The following is an 18,975-nucleotide window of genomic DNA, read 5'->3' as shown; positions in this document are numbered from 1 at the left end:
TTGTAGATCATCTAGTGATTCTGGTCCAACCCCCTACTCAAGCAGGAGACCCTATTCATTTCTGACAAGTGGCTGTGAAGTCTCTTCTTGAAAGCTTCTAGTGATGAAGCACCCACAACTTCTGAAGGCAGGCTCTACCATGGGTTGATTGTTCTCATTATCAGAAAATCCCTCCTTATTTCTAGGTTGAAATCTCTCCTTGATCAGTTTCCATCCATTGTGCCTTGTCTGGCCTTCACGTGCTTTGGAGAATAGCTTGACCCCCTCCTCTCTGTGGCAGCCCCTCAAATATTGGAAGACTGCTTTCATGTAACCCCTGGTCCTTCTCTTCACTAGACTAGCCATGCCCAGTTCTTGCAACCATTCTCCATGTGTTTTAGCCTCCCTAATCATCTTTGTTGCTCTTCTCTGCACTCTTTTTAGAGTCTCAACATCTTTTTTTTATAATGTGGTGACCAAAACTGGATGCAGTACTCTAGGTGTGGTCTTACTAAGGCTTTATGGAGTTTTAACTTCAGCCTTCCAGAGCATGTGAAGCAAAATCCTTGTTCTGAGCCTCCTGTCCATCAGCTTCGGCTCAGTTTGAAATCCATAAGGGTTAACAACCCAGCCATCCGCACAACCACTTGGCAGCTGGTTGGGAAATTATATGACTGACCATTGGAGAGACATTGCTCCCAATGGAAAGAAACCAACAGTTGCCTAAAATTGTTACATGTGTTTGGAGACGTTCAGATGTTGATCCATAGGCTAAGATTGCTGGACATTGGTAGCCTTGGTAGTACAGTGGTCTAAAGCACCCTGTTATTAAGAACAGCTGCCTGCAATTTCTGCAGGTTCGAATCTCGCCAAGGCTCAAGGTTGACTCAGCCTTCCATCCTTTCTAAGGTAGGTAAATTGAGGGCCCAGTTGTGGGGGCTATAAGCTGACTTTGTATAAATATACAAAAGAATGAAGGCTATTGCTTAGCGCATTGTAAGCCGCCCTGAGTCTCCGGAGAAGGGCGGCATATAAATCAAAATTTAAAAAAAAATAAAAATTAACCAACAGGTTTTTGACGGTACTGGGGTTATTCCCTAAAGCAATATTTTCCTGCACGGGGACTTTGATATCCACCGTGCTTCTTTGAGAATCCACAGGTAGTCCTCAACCTATGACCAATCACTTAACTGACCGGTTGAAATTATAATGGATTTCCCTGGCAGTATTTATGACCCAGTTCTGCTCACTTTACCATGTTTTTGCCCAAACCTGACATTTCCATCCAGTTTTTAGCAAAACTGGCCCGTAGCAAGCCATATGTATGTAGGACCGTATGTAGATGCAGGTGAAATATTTCCTTCAGGTTCAGTGGGTCTCATTTTGCTGGAATCGATTGACAAGGTTATTCTGGAGTTGGACAGAAATTTGCTCTGGATTTCTTTTTGGGAATAGCACTTGGAGTCAGGATCACTTTCCAACAGGAGTTTTATTACAATCAGCTGAATGGGCATGGTTCCAAATTAGAACTCTTTGCATCAAAGAGTTTGGGATGTTTTTATATACTTTGCATGCTGATGTGTACTACTATTTTTACAGCTTATATTTTTTTTTACCATATATAGTAAGTCAATCGTCCCCCTTTCTCTAAGTCAATGTTTCTCAACCTGGGCATAGCTGGCTGGGGAATTCTTGGAGTTCAAGTCCAGACATCTTAAACGTGCCCAGGTTGAGAAACACTGCTCTAAGCCATGCTACATACATATTCCTCTTAAAATTTTCCATGCAGCACATTTAAAGAAACACTTGGTATTCAGCAGATGTAAATATTTCCTTCTTCAGAGGGTTGCTCCAAACATGGTGTTCATATGTCGAGTTCTGGATTTTGGCTTTTGGATGATTGGATGATTAAGCCCATCCTCCTCCTGGATGTGAGCTAAAGGGAAACGTCCTGGATAGGTTAAAAGCCCAAGAATTCTCCTGCTGGAGAGATCAAGAGGTTCAACTTAATTGGTGGCAACTTCTCATGATGATCTTTTGTTGGGGTTGGCCAAGAAAGTTGTCCTCCGCCACTCACTCACACGTACATAGTGAGCAGATTGACAGGAGTCTTGTCCACAACAGTATTTCTCAACCTTGGGAACTTGAAGGTATGTGGACCTCAACTTCCAGAATTCTGGGAGTTGAAGTTCCCGCATCTTCAAGTTGCCAAAATTGAAGAAACACTGGTTCAGAACATCTGGAGAAAAACAGCTGAATTCAGGTGACGCTGAGGGCACTGGTAAACCAACAACTGACCTCAACAACTCTCAGAAAGAGGGCTAACGACCACAGGACTGCAAGGGATATAAATTCTTCCATTCACCACCATTCTGTCAGAACCGAAGAAGCTTCTTGGATGAGAAGCAAAACATCTTCTAGAAAAAGCAAGAAAGTCCAGTTGCCTTTTGAAAAAAACACCTTTGGGACAACCATGGCCTGAATGACTGAGAATCTCCATAGATATCTGGAGAAAACCACAGAGGAGACGATTGAATGCAAAAGAGCAATTGTCCACTCTGGTTACGATTCAAAGGGGGGGGGTGGAGGGATTACTAGGGATGCTGGTGGAAACTGTCAAATAGCTGACATTCTCTAGGACTGCGGCAAGTTGTAGTATCTCTGGAATCTAAAAAAAAAAAATTCTCTGATTGCAAGCCATAAGTAATTCCTCCATTTCACAATCCTCCGAGAAATGATATTGATCTCTCATGGGGCCTTCCGGAAGGAAGGAAACTGCTGACTGGACTCATCCTTTCGAGAACAAGAAAACATGATGGAAGTGTTTATCTCTTTAATGTTGCTTCTAACCAAGAGTTCAAATTCCAGGAAAGCTTTTAGCAAAGCCATTTCGCCTTCCGGATTCATGTGCACTATCGTGGCCAAGCACTTACAGTATAAGGCCCTCAGAAGGCGGGATTGCGGGGGAGATGTCAGGCATTATTTTTCTCTCTACGTTGAGAGAGGGGGAAAAAATTCTGACATTTCCCTCACAATCCCTTCACACAAAGCTTTTATGTAATTGGATACTCGATTTCCTTCTTGTCAGGCCCCAGTTTGTGCGAGATGGAAGAAAAGTTTCCAACACCATTTCCTTGAGTACGGGTTCCCCACAGCGCTGTGTTTTTAATCCGCTACTGTTCACTTTGATGACCATTGACTGCTGTGCCAAATCTGCTACGAATCATGTTGGGAAGTATGCGGATGACACGGCAGTGATGGGTCTTATCTGGGACGACCATGAAGATGCTTATAGGCAGGGGTGGGCTGCTGGGGGTTCGCAGGGATTCGGGAGAACTTCTAGCTAAGGTTCTGTGCAGTTCAGAGAACCCCCAAATCCCACTCCTGGTTGGCCCCGCCCACCCCACCCCAACCCTCCCAGAAGTCCCCATGCAGCCCATTTTGGATGGAGGTAAGTGAAGGGCGCATGTGGAGGCTCGGGGAGAGCAAAAAACGGGCCTACCGGAAGTTCGTGAAGGCTGGAAATGGGCCTGTTTCCAGCCTCCAGAGGGCCTCCGGAGCCTGGGGCGGCTGTTTTCGCCCTCGCAGAGGCTCAAGGAAGCCTCTGGAGCCCAGGGAGGGGAAAAATGTGCCCCCCCTGCCATGGTGCTGGAGGCCGACTAGGCCACACCCACCATGGCCACACCCACCCAGCAACCGTGCAGAGAACCCCTTGCTAAAATTTTTGAAGCCCACCCCAGCTTATAGGGATGAGGTAAACGCTCTGGTGAATTGGTGCAATAAAAGTAACCTGCTTCTAAATGTTAATAAAACCAAGGAGATCATTTTAGATTTTAGTAGAGCCGGCATGGTCATACTCCACTCAATACCAAGGGTGCAGCTGTAGAGGTGGTCAACGGTATTAAGTATCTGTGGATGCAGATAACTAACAATCTGAATTGGCCTCTCCACACCTCATCCTTAGTGAAGCTTGCAAACCAGCATCTGCATTTCCTGCATCAGATGAGGAGAGCACATCTTTCTCCTTCTGTCCTGGCCACTTTTTACAGAGGCACGGTTGAGAGGGTTTTAACAAACTGCATCCCTGTTTGATTCAGTGGCAGCAGTGCCTCAGATAGAAAGTCCATACAGAGAGTGGTGAGGACAGCCGAGAAGATTATAGGAAGCTCACTTCCCGTTATTCAGGATGCTACTTATAAGCGCTATGTGTTTAGAGCTCAAAGCACTGTTAGAGACCCCACACACTCATTTTATGGTCTGTTTCTGTTGCTGCCCTCTGGGAGGAGGTTTCGAAGTATTTCTAGCAGGACTACCAAGATTCTGTAACAGCTTTGTTTCCTATGCCATCTGTCTGGTAAACTCGCAAGATTCAGTTTTTCTCGCCATGTACATGTATACATCCAGACAAGACGGTGTTGTTTCTCTGTGTCATATAATATATGTGGGTATGTACATAATTTTGTATTTATTTATTTATTTAGTCATGTTTATGTAGTGTATATTGGAGGTGGTGACCTTTTGAGATCTGTATGCAACGAAATTTCATTTTAACGTATACTGATTAGTGTACATTTAAAGTGACAATAAAGTTATTCTAAAGTCTAAAGTCTTCTAAAGTCTAAACTGGCAGTTTGTGTGGAGGGAAATCCCAACTACGTTGACCTTTGGGATTGCGTTTAGCTGATTAATTTAAGTATCATAAAGGTGAAGTGTGAGAAGCCATTTGATCATTTAAAACCAGTGGTGGGTTCCTCCCGGTTTGGTCCGGTTCGGCCGAGTCGGTAGCGGTGACGATATGACATCACCAAACCGGTTCTCCCCCCCCGCCCTCCCACCCCCCCAACCCCCCACGTACGTTATTCTTACCTTTTATTTGGTCCCACCCCCAATCTATTGCTGCTTCCTGAGTCCCAGCTGAGGACTAGAGGGAAAAAAAACTATTTAAACTCTTGCCGCGGGGCTTCAAAGGGCCGTCCTACAGCTGATCAGTGTTAAAAGCAAACAAATGAGTTGGGTCGTAAGTGCAAGGACTGGTCGTAAGTGCGGGGACCTTCCAGAAATGACTCTGACCAGCTAGCCACGCCCACCTAGTCATATGACCTCCAAGCCACACCCACAAAATAAGCCACGCCCACAGAACCGGTAGTAAAAAAAATTAGAACCCATCCCTGTTTCAAATCCTGAGCTATAATTTGATGGGGCCCCTACACAAGGGACAGCTAGAAGGAATTATGGGCAATTCTCAATTTACAACCATTCGTTTAACGGCTTCCAAAGTTACGACTGCAGCAGCACCCCCACAATTTGGTATGCTTGGCAAACAAATTTATAACATTGATAATAGTTGCAGCATCCTGGAGCTCAGGGGTTTGTCATTTGCAAACTTCTTAGGAAGCTTCTGACAAGCAAAGTCAATGGGGGAAGCCAGATTTGCTTAACAACCGCATGATTCACTTAACACCTTCAGTGATTTGCTGAACTGCCGTGGCAAAAGGGTTGTAAAATGGGGCACGACTCAATAACTGTTGAACACCACAGAAATTAGCCAGAGCTATTTGATATTCTGAACTTCCTTCCAGGTTTAGGTTGAACCTCTGAGGAGAGGATGTTCCATGCTTGATTCATCTATGATCGCATAATAGCCAACTCACATTTTGCCATCTTCCCTATTAGTCCTCATGGATGACTTTGCTGAATGCTTTGGTAAAATTTAGGGGAATTCTAGTGAGGAGGCTACCAGTTTATTAAGGTTCATGTTTACTATCCATAACAGTATCTGTTCCACGTGGAGCCAATTCAGATGGTTGCAGCTGCCTCATACGTTGGCTGACGTTGTCAGATTTACTGTAGGTCCAGTTTTTCCTGGAGGAGCTCAAGCCTTAACTTTTCCCTCCTCTTAGGGAAATGCTAAGAATGAAACAAAATGTATGAAAGAAGAGAAGGCTTTAGGCAGACTTGGTCTCTCAATGGGCTGAATCCGTAGGGGTGACTTCAAATAATTTTTAAATAATTTTTAATTGATTTTAATTTAATTTTAAATTGATTTTAATCTGTTTATGTAATTCTTTGTTTTGTTTTGTAAGCCGCCCTGAGTCCTACGGGAGAAGGGCGGCATATAAATTACATAAATAAATAAATAAATATATAGAAAGATAGAACGGAATGGAATGGAATGGAATGGAATGGAATGGAATGGAGTGGAGTGGACTAGAATGGAATGGAATGGAGTGGAGTGGACTGGAGTGGACTAGAATGGAATGGAATGGAGTGGAGTGGAGTGGAGTGGAGTGGACTGGAGTGGACTAGAATGGAATGGAATGGAGTGGACTGGGCTGGAATGGAGTGGACTAGAATGGAATGGAATGGAGTGGAGTGGAGTGGACTAGAATGGAATGGAATGGAGTGAAGTGGAGTGGACTGGACTGGAGTGGACTGGAGTGGACTAGAATGGAATGGAATGGAGTGGAGTGGAGTGGAGTGGAGTGGACTAGAATGGAATGGAGTGGAGTGGAGTGGAGTGGAGTGGAGTGGAGTGGAGTGGAGTGGAGTGGAATGGAATGGAATGGAATGGAACAGAACAGAACAGAACAGAACAGAACAGAACAGAACAGAACAGAACAGAACAGAATAGAATAGAATAGAATAGAATAGAATAGAATAGAATAGAATAGAATAATAACAAAGTTGGAAGGGACCTTGGAGGTCTTCTAGTCCAACCTCCTGCCCAGGCAGGAAACCCTACACCACTTCAGACAAATAGTTATCCAACATCTTCTTAAAAATTTCCAGTGTTGGGGCATTCACAACTTCTACAGGCAAGTTGTTTCCCTTATGAATTGTTCTAACTGTCAGGAAATTTCTCCTTAGTTCTAAATTGCTTCTCTCCTTGATTAGTTTCCACCCATTGCTTCTTATTCTACCCTCAGGTGCTTTGAAGAATAGTTTGACTCCCTCTTCTTTGTGGCAACCCCTGAGATATTGGAACACTGCTATCATGTCTCCCCTGGTCCTTCTCTTCATTAAACTAGCCATGCCCAGTTCCTGCAACCGTTCTTCATATGTTTTAGCCTCCAGTCCCCTAATCATCTTTGTTGCTCTTCTCTGCACTCTTTCTAGAGTCTCCACATCTTTTTTACATCGTGGCGACCAAAACTGAATGCAATATTCCAAGTGTGGCCTTACCAAGGCATTATAATATAATATAATAGAACAGAATAGAAGTTGGAAGGGACCTTGGAGGTCTTCTAGTCCAATCCCCTGCTTAGGCAGGAAACCCTATATTGCGGACAAATGGTTATCCAATCTCTTCTTAAAAACTTCCAGTGTTGGAGCATTTACAACTTATGGAGGCAAGTTGCTCCACTGATTAATTGTTTAATTAATTTGAAAGGCTATCACAAGGAAGAAGGTGTAGATTTATTTTCCATAACTCCTGAAGGTAGGAGCACAACCAGTTTAGGAGTTTAGAACTTTCACAGAAGGTCACAGATAAGATCTTCACAGAAAGATCTAAACTTAGAATAAGGAGGAATTTCTTGACTATGAATACTATTAAGCAAGGGAGGGGGCTGTCTCTTCGAATTGTATGTACTACGGGTGGGTTTCAAGCAATGGCGGCACCTGAATTTGTCTAGGGCAGAGATGGGTTCTAAATTTTTTTACTACCGGTTCTGTGGGCGTGGCTTATTTTGTGGGCGTGGTTTGATGGTCCTGGGACAAACAATTATTTAGGATTTAGCAGAGGGACTGGTCTACCAGGCTTTTAACTGCTTGCAGAGCCGTACCAGCCGTACCATTTGTTTTTGGAGCATACCAGTCTACCTATTTGTTTTGGAGCACACTGGTCTACCACCACACTGCCTTTTAACCAGTGGTGGGATTCAAGTAATTTAACAATCGGTTCTCTGCCTTAATGATTTCTTCCAACAACCAGTTTGCCAAACTGCTCAGAAAGTTAACAACCGGTTCTCCCGAAGTGGTGCGAACTGGCTGAATCCCAACACTGCTTTTAACGCTGATCAGCTGTAGGGCAGCCCTTTGAAGCACCGCAGCAAGAGTTTAAACAGTTTTTTGCCGCTCTGCCACCTCCGAGAGCATCGGAAACCGCTTTCAGGCAGCTTGGCCTCAATTGCCAATCTACCACCACCAAGCGGTTTACAAGGAGCGGATCGGTTCTAGCCGATCAGTTGGGAGGCTTCTTGTCTTCTCAATTTAAAGCTACGGTGTCTTTTTTTCTCTCTCTCTTCTTTGTCAAGTGAGCCCTGATTTTTTCCTTCTAGCCGATCAGCTGGGACTCGGGAGGCAGCGAATAGATTGGGGGCGGGGCCAGGAAGAGGTGGTATTTATCGGTTCTCCAAACTACTCAAAATTTCCACTACTGGTTCGCAAGAACCGGGGAAAACCGGTAGCAATCCACCACTGGTCTAGCGATGTTATGAAGATTCTTGCCCTGTGCATGGGGTTGAATTAGATCACCAAGATTCCTTCCAATTTTATGATTATTTTCCCGCACATACACATTAAAAAAAAAACCCTGAAAATGGTTAGGGTGAAAGAGACTGAAGTCACTAAATCTCTATGGCTGAGGGTAGACTTAACAGAGTCTACCACAATGACTACATCAATGTTTCTCAACTTCGACAATTTTAAGGTGTCTAGACTTCAAGTTCCAGAATTCCCCAGTCCAGCATGCTGGCTGGGGAATTCTGGGAGTTGAATAAAGACCAGCGGTGGATTTCACATTATGTTACTACCAGTTCGCAGCGTGTACCCACGCTCAATTCGTACGCACGCCTGGTTTGTGCGCATGCCTGGTTCATGCATGCACCTGCCTTCTGCGCATGCGCTTTGCTCCCACACGCCCATTCCACGTATGCACCCACCCCAAAAATGTGCCTAAATAGGATGGCATACAGCCAGGGCGGGAGGACAGGTGGGTGGGAGGACAGGTGGGGAGGACAGGTGGGCAGGAGGACAGGTGGGCGGGGGTGGGCCCACCCACGATTTCCGCTACCAGTTCGGGTGAACTGGTGCGAACCGGCTGAATCCCACCTCTGATCCAGACATCTCAAAGTCACCATGGTTGAGAATCAATGGATTAATACCACATAGTCTCTTTGCATAACAGTGAATAGGGCATTGTGAAATGGGAGAATACTGTGCCCTTGAATTAAGAAGTAATTCTCCCAGACAAGAATGACATAATAAACCACAAAGACAGAAGTGTAACATGGTTAAAGAAATATGATTCAGGTTTTATAAATTTTCCCGGACTTGTCATCAACATTCAGGAAACACGAAGGAAGGATTTTCTTGGCTCTTGAGAGCCCCACTTCTATACCTTTCTGACAACAGCACTTGCTTCACCAGTAAACTATATGCAAACAAGACATGCAAAAATCCCAATGACAAACAGGAGAGGGTGAGAAAGTCCTCTCTAATTTGTAGATAGCTGTTCCTAATTCAGCCAGAAAAGGTCTATACCCGTAATGGCAAACCTATGGCATGCGTGCCACAGGTGGCATACAGAGCCATGTTGCCTGGCACGCCACCTCAGCTCCGTCAGCTGATTTTCGGCCCTTTTGGGCCCACCAGAAGAGGGTCTGTGGGGGGGGGGGGAAGTCCCGTTTTTCTTTCTCCCTGGCTCCAGATCCTCTCTATGCATCTGGGAAGGGCAAAAATAGCCTTCCCCACCCCCTCGGATGCCCGAAACAGCCCATTTCCCAACTTCTGGCCTCCGAGGGGGTGGGGAAGGCTGTTTTCGCCCTCCCAAGATGCATAGAGAGGATCTGGAGCCAGATGAGAAAGTAAAACGGGCCTACCAGGCCATCGCATGCTGGGGGGGGGAAAGGGGGTCACGCTCACATGCATGTGGCGGGGCACATAGAATTATGGGTGTGGGCACACGTACGCACAAATCTCCCCTGCCCCCCCTTCCTGGCACGCAATGGCAAAAAGGTTAGCCATCACTGATCTATACATTTGACCTTGTTATTATTGGTGTCATAGAGCAAACTGCTTTGTAGAATTTCCTAGGAAAATGTAGGTAGCAAGTGGCCTCCAAGTTCAAATATAAAATAAGGGTTCCCAATCTATTTTGCATGAATGGATTTTCTTGCAAAATTACTCTTCCTTTAACCTTTGAGTAGGTTTGGATTCAACATTTGTTCTATTTCAAGTAGGGCTATCAGAATGATATATACCCATGTAGCATAACACCCTTGTAGTAGGGCTTTGTTGCTATTATCCTTCTCAACGTCTCATCTTTTCATCTTTCTCATCTTCTCATCTTTCTCATCTTGTCTTTCTCATCTTCTCATCTTTCCTGCTCTCTTCTCCAATGGTATCTTATGATTTATCACTTGTTGTTTGTAGCTTATGATTTATGATCGATGGCTTACCACTTTGTTGTATGTACACTGAACACTTGTGTACCAGAGACAAATTCCTTGTGTGTTCAATCAGACTTGGCTAATAAAGAATATTCCTATTCCTATACAGAATAACAGAGTTGGAAGGGACTTTGGAGGTCTTCTAGTCCAACCCCCTGCTTAGGCAAGAAACCCTACACCACTTCAGACAAATGATTATCTAATCTCTTCTTTAAAACTTCCAGTGTTGGAGCATTCACAACATCCACTGATTAATTATGTTGTCAGGGAATTTCTCCTTGATTCTAAGTTGCTTGATTAGTTTCCACCCATTGCTTCTTGTCCTATCCTCAGGTGCTTTGGAGAATATCTTGAGTCCCTCTTCTTTGTGGCAGCCCCTGAGATATTGGAACACTGCTATCATGTCTCCCCTAGTCCTTCTTTTCATTAAACTAGATATACCCAGTTCCTGTTTTAGCCTCCAGTCCGCTAATCATCTTTGTTGCTCTTCTCTGCACTCTTTCTAGAGTCTCCACATCTTTTTTACATCATGGCAACCAAAACTGGATGCAGTATTCCAAGTGTGGCCTTACCAAGATCATGTGAAGTGGTATTAACACTTCCCGTGATCTTGATTCTATCCCTCTGTTTATGCAGCCTTGAACTGTGTTGGCTTTTTTGGCAGCTGCTGCACACTGCTGGCTCATATTTAAATGGTTGTCCACCAGGACTCCAAGATCCCTCTCACAGTTACTACTATTGAGCAAGGTACCACATATACTATACCTGTGCATTTTGTTTTTCTTGCCTAAATGTAGAACCTTACTTTTTTCACTGTTGAATTTCATTTTGTTAGATAGCTCCCAATGTTCAAGTCTGTCAAGAACCTTCTGTATCTTGAGAATATCTTCTGGGATGTTGGCTATTCCTGCCAGCTTGTTGTCACCTGCAAATTTGATGAGTTCCCCATCTATCCCCACATCCAAATCATTGATGAAGATGTTGAAGAGTACTAGGCCCAAAACCGAGCTTTGGGGGTACCCCACTGCATACTTCCCTCCATGTAGATGCAGCTCCACCGAGGACTACACATTGAGTGTGTTTGGTGATGTTGTCTAACCCACATTTTTCTACTTTATCTAGTAGTAGGTTATGGTCTATCAAATGCCTTACTGAAGTCCAAGTGAACTATATCGACAGCATTCCTCTGGTGCACTAATTTTGTCATTTTGTCAAAAAATTCAATAAGATTAGTCTGGCATGATCTGTTTTTGACAAACCCATGTTGGCTTTTGGTTATTACTTTGTTTGCTTCTAGGTGTTGGCTGATTTGTTGCTTGATTATCTTTTCCAGAATCTTCCCTGGTATTGAGGTCAGGCTGATAGGTCTGTAGTTTCCTGGGTCTATTTTTTTTTTCCTTTTTTGAAGATGAGAACTACGTCAGTTCATTTCCAGTCTGGCACTTCCTCTGTGATCCAGGATCTTTGAAAGATATAGTTCAGTGGTTCTGAGATCTCGTCTGCCAGTTCCTTCAGAACCTTGGGGTGTAATCCATCTGGTCCTGGTGATTTGAACTCGTCTATGGTAGACAGGTGCTCACTTACCATTTTCTTCCCTATTTTAACTTGTGTTCCTAATTTGTTTTTTGTGGTGCTGTTTTTGATAGGTTGGACCATTTTCTCCCTTTGTGTAAAGACAGATGCAAAAAATGAGTTAAGTAGTTCTGCTTTCTCCCTGTTGCTTCTTTCTTTCTCCCAACAATGGACCAATTGTTTCCTTGAATTTTTTCTTGTTTTTAACATGTTGGAAGAAGCTTTTTTTGTTGTTGTTATTTTTTACTTTTGTCACAAGCCTTTGTTCATTGTGAGCCTTAGCTTTCCTCACTTCATCTTTGCAGGCTCGGGCTATTTGCTGATATTCTGCATTAGTTATGTGTCTCTCTTTTCACTTTTTATACTTGTCTGTTTTGTCTTTCAATTTGTCAGAGAGTTCTTTATGCAGCCATGCTGGTTTCTTTTAAGAGCTGTTATTTTTCTTCTTCATTGGTATTGTGCTAGACTGGGCTTTTATAATCACACTTTTCAAAATTTCCCAAGCTTCTTGAGTTGTTTTCCCCTTGAGGATTCTCATCCATGGAATCCTTCCCAAGCTCTCTCTAAATTTATTGAAATTAGCTCTCTTAAAGTCCATTACTATTGTGATGTGCTTCCTACATACCTTAGTTAGCTGACTAGCAAAAAGTTCATTTATTTCCTCTGTTTGGTTGGGTGGCCTATAGTATAGACCTATGGCAATGTCATTCCACCCTCCTTTAATATTGACCCTGTCAGATGTAAATGCCTTATTCTCTAATGTGTAAATAGTATATGAACGGGGTATCAGGGGTTAATTTATTCTTCACTTCTTAATGTATTCATAATTCACCACTCCCATATCTAGCTCCACCCATTGTATATATAAGGAGCTGTATGCACCCATTTTCCTTGCTTCTATCTGTGAATATTCAGTGAATATAGAATGCCTAATGTAAATAAAAGGAGAAATATTTAAACCTTTAACTCTTACTAAATTTATTGAGTCTGATCCTGAAAATATTGCAACAATCTGGTAGCAGAGGATGGTTAATTGACTCAATAAAAAATTTAAAAATGTCTAAGAGAGATAGGCCCAACACCAGGGCATACAGCAAAGAAATGGAAACGGACCAAGAAATAATCGACGAATCCACAAACGCGATTTCGAGAGAATCCGAAGAATATACCACTGAAGACGAAGAAATAATAGATGAAAATGATGATCGGGAGGAAATCAAAATAGAAAACAACGAACTCAGGTCAGAGATATTAAAACTATTAAAGAGCCAGAAGAATGATGAAAGCCTCATCGCGAACCTCCAAGATATGCTGAAGAACAGCGGAGCAGCGAGAGAGAAGCACATCACTAATGAAAAACCAAAAGACCCAAAAATAGTGAGTGATATGACTGCAGAAAAAAATACTGTGAAGAAGAAAAACGGTGATCCCGCGCGAAATTTTGAATGGCAGCCATCTTGGTTTCAACAGACCTCCAGGGTGAGCGAAGCAGAGCCAATCAGAAAACTCAATTCAAAATTTCTGGCGCGAAAAACATTATCAGACAACGAAAATGAAAAAGAAGATTCAAACACCTCAGAAGAATCAGAATCGGAAAGTGAAGGTGATTCAACAAATAATCAGATAAAATCAGCAATGAAAACACTTTTTGCTGCATTTGGGCCAAAACTAAAAATTAACAAAAAGTTAACTAAGAAGCGAGCGAGCAAGCCAGTGCCTCAAGACCTACCCACTCCCATCCTGACTACAAGAGCGCCGACGCCCGAACCCAGAGAGCCCTGCCGATACCGCCCCACGCCACAGACCGAAGCAAGCACCAACGCTCTCAAAAGAAGAGGAAGAGCAGCCACCATCGTCAGGACTCCCAAGATCGAGCCAGAGACCGATTCGTCTGAGGAGGAGCAGAACGAGCGAGCCGCAACGGCGAGAACCTCTCACGACGACTCCAGGGACGAAATGGACAACGCGCATGCGCAAGACTACGCAGACGGTCCGGGAAGACATGAATTGCTGAGAAGACCGTGCAGGCTCGTTGCGAGCATCCCCACGCCGTTTTGTAACTTTCAGCATTTACGAGACCACGGACTACCTCAGGTTGTAAGTAATGGACCTAATAATGTCGGAAATTTACCCAGTGACTTCCCAAAGCTGAGGATAGATGGCATTAATTTACAAGAATGGTATCAGCAGCTCCAGGTTGTCTTTATGAAAGAAAACTTACTGTTTTTTATCACTAGTCCCCCAAAAAGACCTTGGACTCTAAAATTAGACTGTTTACACCATAGAGCATTTTTCTTATTAATTTCTAGTGTATCTCCTGCAATGTATCACAGCATTAAGCAAAATCTGACTGTTTCAGAAATTATTCAATGCATGTTCAATTTGTTTCACAGTGACAGTGTAGCTACCACCACAAGGATGTCTAAAGATTTCTTTTCATCTAGGATAAAACCAGGGGTTTCCATAAGTGAGCACTTAATATCTTTAAACAAAATAAGAGCTGAACTGCATTTAAGGGGGGAGGTGATTTCAGACCAAACAATGAAAAGTGTTATCATCAACTCACTTGACCCATCATGGGATAATTATATGTCACACTTAGACACAATCAATCTAGGATACTTATCCATAGAAAGTCTATCCAATAAGTTAATAGCAGAAGACAATTCAAGAAGGAATCGTTCTAACAATCACATAGAACACAAACCATATAGAAAAGTAGCTTTTCAAGATAAATATAATGAGACTTTTAGATGTCACAACTGCGGATCCAGGGAACACAATAGAAGAGATTGCCCCAAAATTTCAAAAGAAAGACATAGGTCAGAATATAGAAACAAATACAATTATAGACAACCTTCCATGGATAGACATAGATATAGAAGCCCACCAAATTACAAAGAGAATAGAGGGGGCAGAGATAATTCAAAGGATAGAAAATCTGGTTCACTGAATGGGTTAAATAAACAAGACAACATTAACATACAGCAGAATGAGAACAATAATTGGCTTATTGATTCTGGAGCAACTAATCACACCACTAATAACAAAAATATATTATCTTCATTTATAGAAGATAAATTTGTAATAAAGGTAGCTAACCAAGAAAAGGTTCAAGTATTAGGTAAAGGGAATGTAACCTTACCTGGCCTAGGAAAAATAGAGGGGGTATTACTAATACCTGAAATACCTCATAACATACTAAGTGCCATAAAACTAAGCAGGGATTCTGATATTAACATTGTTTTTTCTAAAGGAAAAGCGACTTTGGAGAAAAATAAAATAGATATAGGCACTGTGATGATTAAAGGAGGCCTACCTTATCTAATAACAAAGGAAAAATGGTTGCACAACATTGATTCAAATATGGAAGATTGTATTGAAGTAGATGATGAAAACATTAGCAACAGTGACAATGATGAATGTAAAATATCTCATGATCACAAAGATGCACATAATGAAAAAAAACCAAAAATAGGTAAGCCAATTCATGATGAGTGTGCTCACATCTTACATAGGAAGTTAGGACATGCCAGTTTTCCTGTAGTACAAAAAATGACTGAACACGCAGAAGGTGTTAAAATAAAAAATTGTGAAAACTATTTGGAATGCTCAGTATGTAAATCTACAAAACTAAAAACTAGCCCCAGGCCAAGAAAATCTACTAGGTCAACCAACAAAATTTTTGATTTAGTACACATGGACTTAGTTGGTCCACTGACTCCATCAATCACTTATAGAAAACGTTACTTCTTGACTATAGTGGACGATTATAGTCGCTATGGATTTGTTTATACATTAAAACACAAAGATGAAACCTTTCAGAAATTTAAAGAATTTTATAAACGCATAGAAACACAACACAATATCAAAATAAAACAAATCATGACAGATAGGGGATGTGAATTCATGTCTAAAGAATTCTCCCAATGGTTGAAGGACAAAGGAATGTTACATTACACATCTAGTCCATTTTCTGCGTTTCAGAATGGAATTGCAGAGAGGAAGAACTCAACATTACAAACCATGATTAGATGCACATTGGAAGATGCTGGCTTAAGCAAACAATTCTGGTCAGAAGCCCTACATTATTCCAATTACACACAGAATAGAACCTGGTCCAGCATTGTAAATAGGACACCATATGAAGTGATGTATAATAGGAAACCAAAATTGGCACACATGCACATATTTGGAGTCACTGCAGACGTACACATACCTAAGCAATTAAGAAGAAAGGGAGAAAACGTGTCCAGAAGACTCAGATTTATGGGATATGAGACAGGCACTAAAGGGTACAGATTCATTGATAATAATAACAAATTTATAGTTTCCAGAACAGCTGTGTTCCATGAGCAGGCCAACTGGTCTAAAATACATCTTAATGAAATATTTCCAAGTAACAACAAAGATACAAAATCTCAAGAGAAAGGGACTATAGAAAAGCAAAATATCAACAAACATAGAAACAAAACCAAAACATGGACAAATAGCCAACACAAAATAAAGACAGATACACTAACAAAAAAGGAAGCAAGATATTTGCATGATAATAATAGTAAACCTGAAAAAACAATTAGAAACACCAGAAATCAGATGCCAAATAAATACAAAGATTACATAATGCATATGGATGGTGAGTCAACTACACCTAATACATATGAGGAAGTGTTAAAACTTCCTCGTAAAGAAAAAGAATATTAAGATATCTGAAAAATACATTAGACTTTTGTTTAATGTTAGAACCTAACAATAATAAAGAACCAAAGCTCACATGTTACGCAGATGCGGATTGGGCTGGAGACACCTCATGTAGAAAAAGTACATCTGGTTATATATTCCTCTTAAATGACTGTCCAGTTTACTGGTACACTGGTAAACAAGAATTAGTGGCCACTTCAACGACAGAAGCAGAATATGTTTGTTTATCTAAAGCTGCAAATAACCTTGTATGGTTTAATGATTTAATTTCAGATGTTTGGAAAAAACCTGCTTTACCTTTTGTTATGCATGAAGACAATAAAGCAGCTATTGAAATATCTAGATCTGACGCCATTGGGCAAAGGTCCAGACACATAGATATAAAATTTAAACATGTGAGACAATTATCTCAGGATGGATTTATTAAAGCAGTGCATTGTGAAACTTCAGAACAATTAGCTGACATATTGACAAAGCCTTTACCTTCCAAGCAGCATAAATACTTGACTTCTAAGTTATATGTTTTGTACTGTCCTGAATCTGAATGTAATTGGTGTAGCATAACGAATCGGCATTTAGAGGGGGATTTGTCAGATGTAAATGCCTTATTCTCTAATGTGTAAATAGTATATGAACGGGGTATCAGGGGTTAATTTATTCTTCACTTCTTAATGTATTCATAATTCACCACTCCCATATCTAGCTCCACCCATTGTATATATAAGGAGCTGTATGCACCCATTTTCCTTGCTTCTATCTGTGAATATTCAGTGAATATAGAATGCCTAATGTAAATAAAAGGAGAAATATTTAAACCTTTAACTCTTACTAAATTTATTGAGTCTGATCCTGAAAATATTGCAACAGACCCAAACAGTCCACTTTACCTTAAGCTCTTTGAGTGCACTGTAAGAAAGTGCAGGAACCCACTTTCTCAATGGGGATCAGAACATGGGGTAGAGATGTTAATAGGAGATGTTTCAGCAATCAGCTTAGAGATTTCCCATGTCAACACTGGGTTTGGGGCAGGGGTGAAATGCTCCCGGTTTTGACTGGCTTGGGCGAGTAGGTAGCGATGGCGGTGGGCAGTTCGAAGAACTGGTAGCAAAAATCCCTGCCCCCGCCCCCCATGTCAGCTGAGCCGCGCGATCATCAGAGCCTTTTTTTTCTTTTAAATGGCTCTGACCAGCCAAGCTCTGGTCTTAAACCCATTTAAAAGAAAAAAAGTTTTTTTTTCCCCAAGCTCTGACGATCTCAGCCTGCTAATTGGCAGCAAAAATCCCTCCCCCTCCCCCTCTCAGCTTGCTTACCTTAGCTTCTGGTTGCAACGCCTTGCTGTAATCCCTGCAAATCCATTGCATCAGCATGCAACTGAATCTCCCTGCCTGCAATCAAGCAGGCAGGGAGTTATGGACTTCAACTCCCAGAATTCCTCAGCAAAGGATAGCTGGCTGAGGAATTCTGGGAGTTGAAGTCTACAAGTCTTAAAGTTGCCAAGGTTGGAGACTCCTGTTCTATTGGGTAAGTTTTTCCCCCTTTGGGAGCTTTAAAAAAATAGTTACTTGGAGTTTTTTTAGTTGTTCTTTTTTTAGACCTAGCCATTTAAATTTTAGGAAGTTTTAAATTTAGCTGCTTTTATATAAAAATAAAAATAAAATAAAATAATATTTGTGCAGCTTTCTGCGATTTACTGCGTTTCTGTAGTGTTTCACTCTAACTACACAAACACACAAAATCTCACAAAGCTGTATGTGGAATTTTGTGTGTGTAAAGTGTGAAAGTTGGTTTTTTGGGCTTTTTGTGGCTGTGTGAGGTTCCTGCTTGTTGCAGGGGCCATTTTGGGTCTAGCACAGCTGCTTTTATATTGTGGGTGAGCCAGTTGTGTTGTGCTGTGTTTTGTAGGTTAAAAAAGGGTAAAAAAGTGACATTAACTTGGCCACGCCCACCCGACCAACAAGCCACACCATCCCAGTCACCTTACCACCAAGCCTCGCCCACTAATTAAGCCACGCCCACAGAACCGGTAGCAAAAAATTTTAGATTTCACCCCTGGTTTGGGGCAAAACCACTGAAAACAGTTGCCCCCAAGATCACTTCCATAGACAGAATTTTTCTTGGTTCTGGTTTCTTAGTTCATAGAAATGGTTCGTGATTTAACACTGCCTTCTTTTTGGATGATTTTACACTTTCTCAACTAGCCTAGAGAAACTCAGTTTGATGTAGTGGTTTAACGCACCAGGCTAGAAACAAGGAGACAGTGAGTTCTAGTCTTGCCTTAGATATAAGCCCTAGGAAGAAGGAAGGAAGGGAAAACACTACCAAAATATTGTGA

The sequence above is a fragment of the Pituophis catenifer genome, unplaced genomic scaffold (assembly GCF_029215685.1).
Source record: "Pituophis catenifer annectens isolate HBS135680 unplaced genomic scaffold, rPitCat1.0.hap2 SCAF_2, whole genome shotgun sequence".
In the NCBI taxonomy this organism is placed as follows: domain Eukaryota; kingdom Metazoa; phylum Chordata; class Lepidosauria; order Squamata; family Colubridae; genus Pituophis; species Pituophis catenifer.
The sequence above is the reverse complement of the archived record's forward strand: the minus strand, read 5'-3'. Positions refer to the sequence as shown.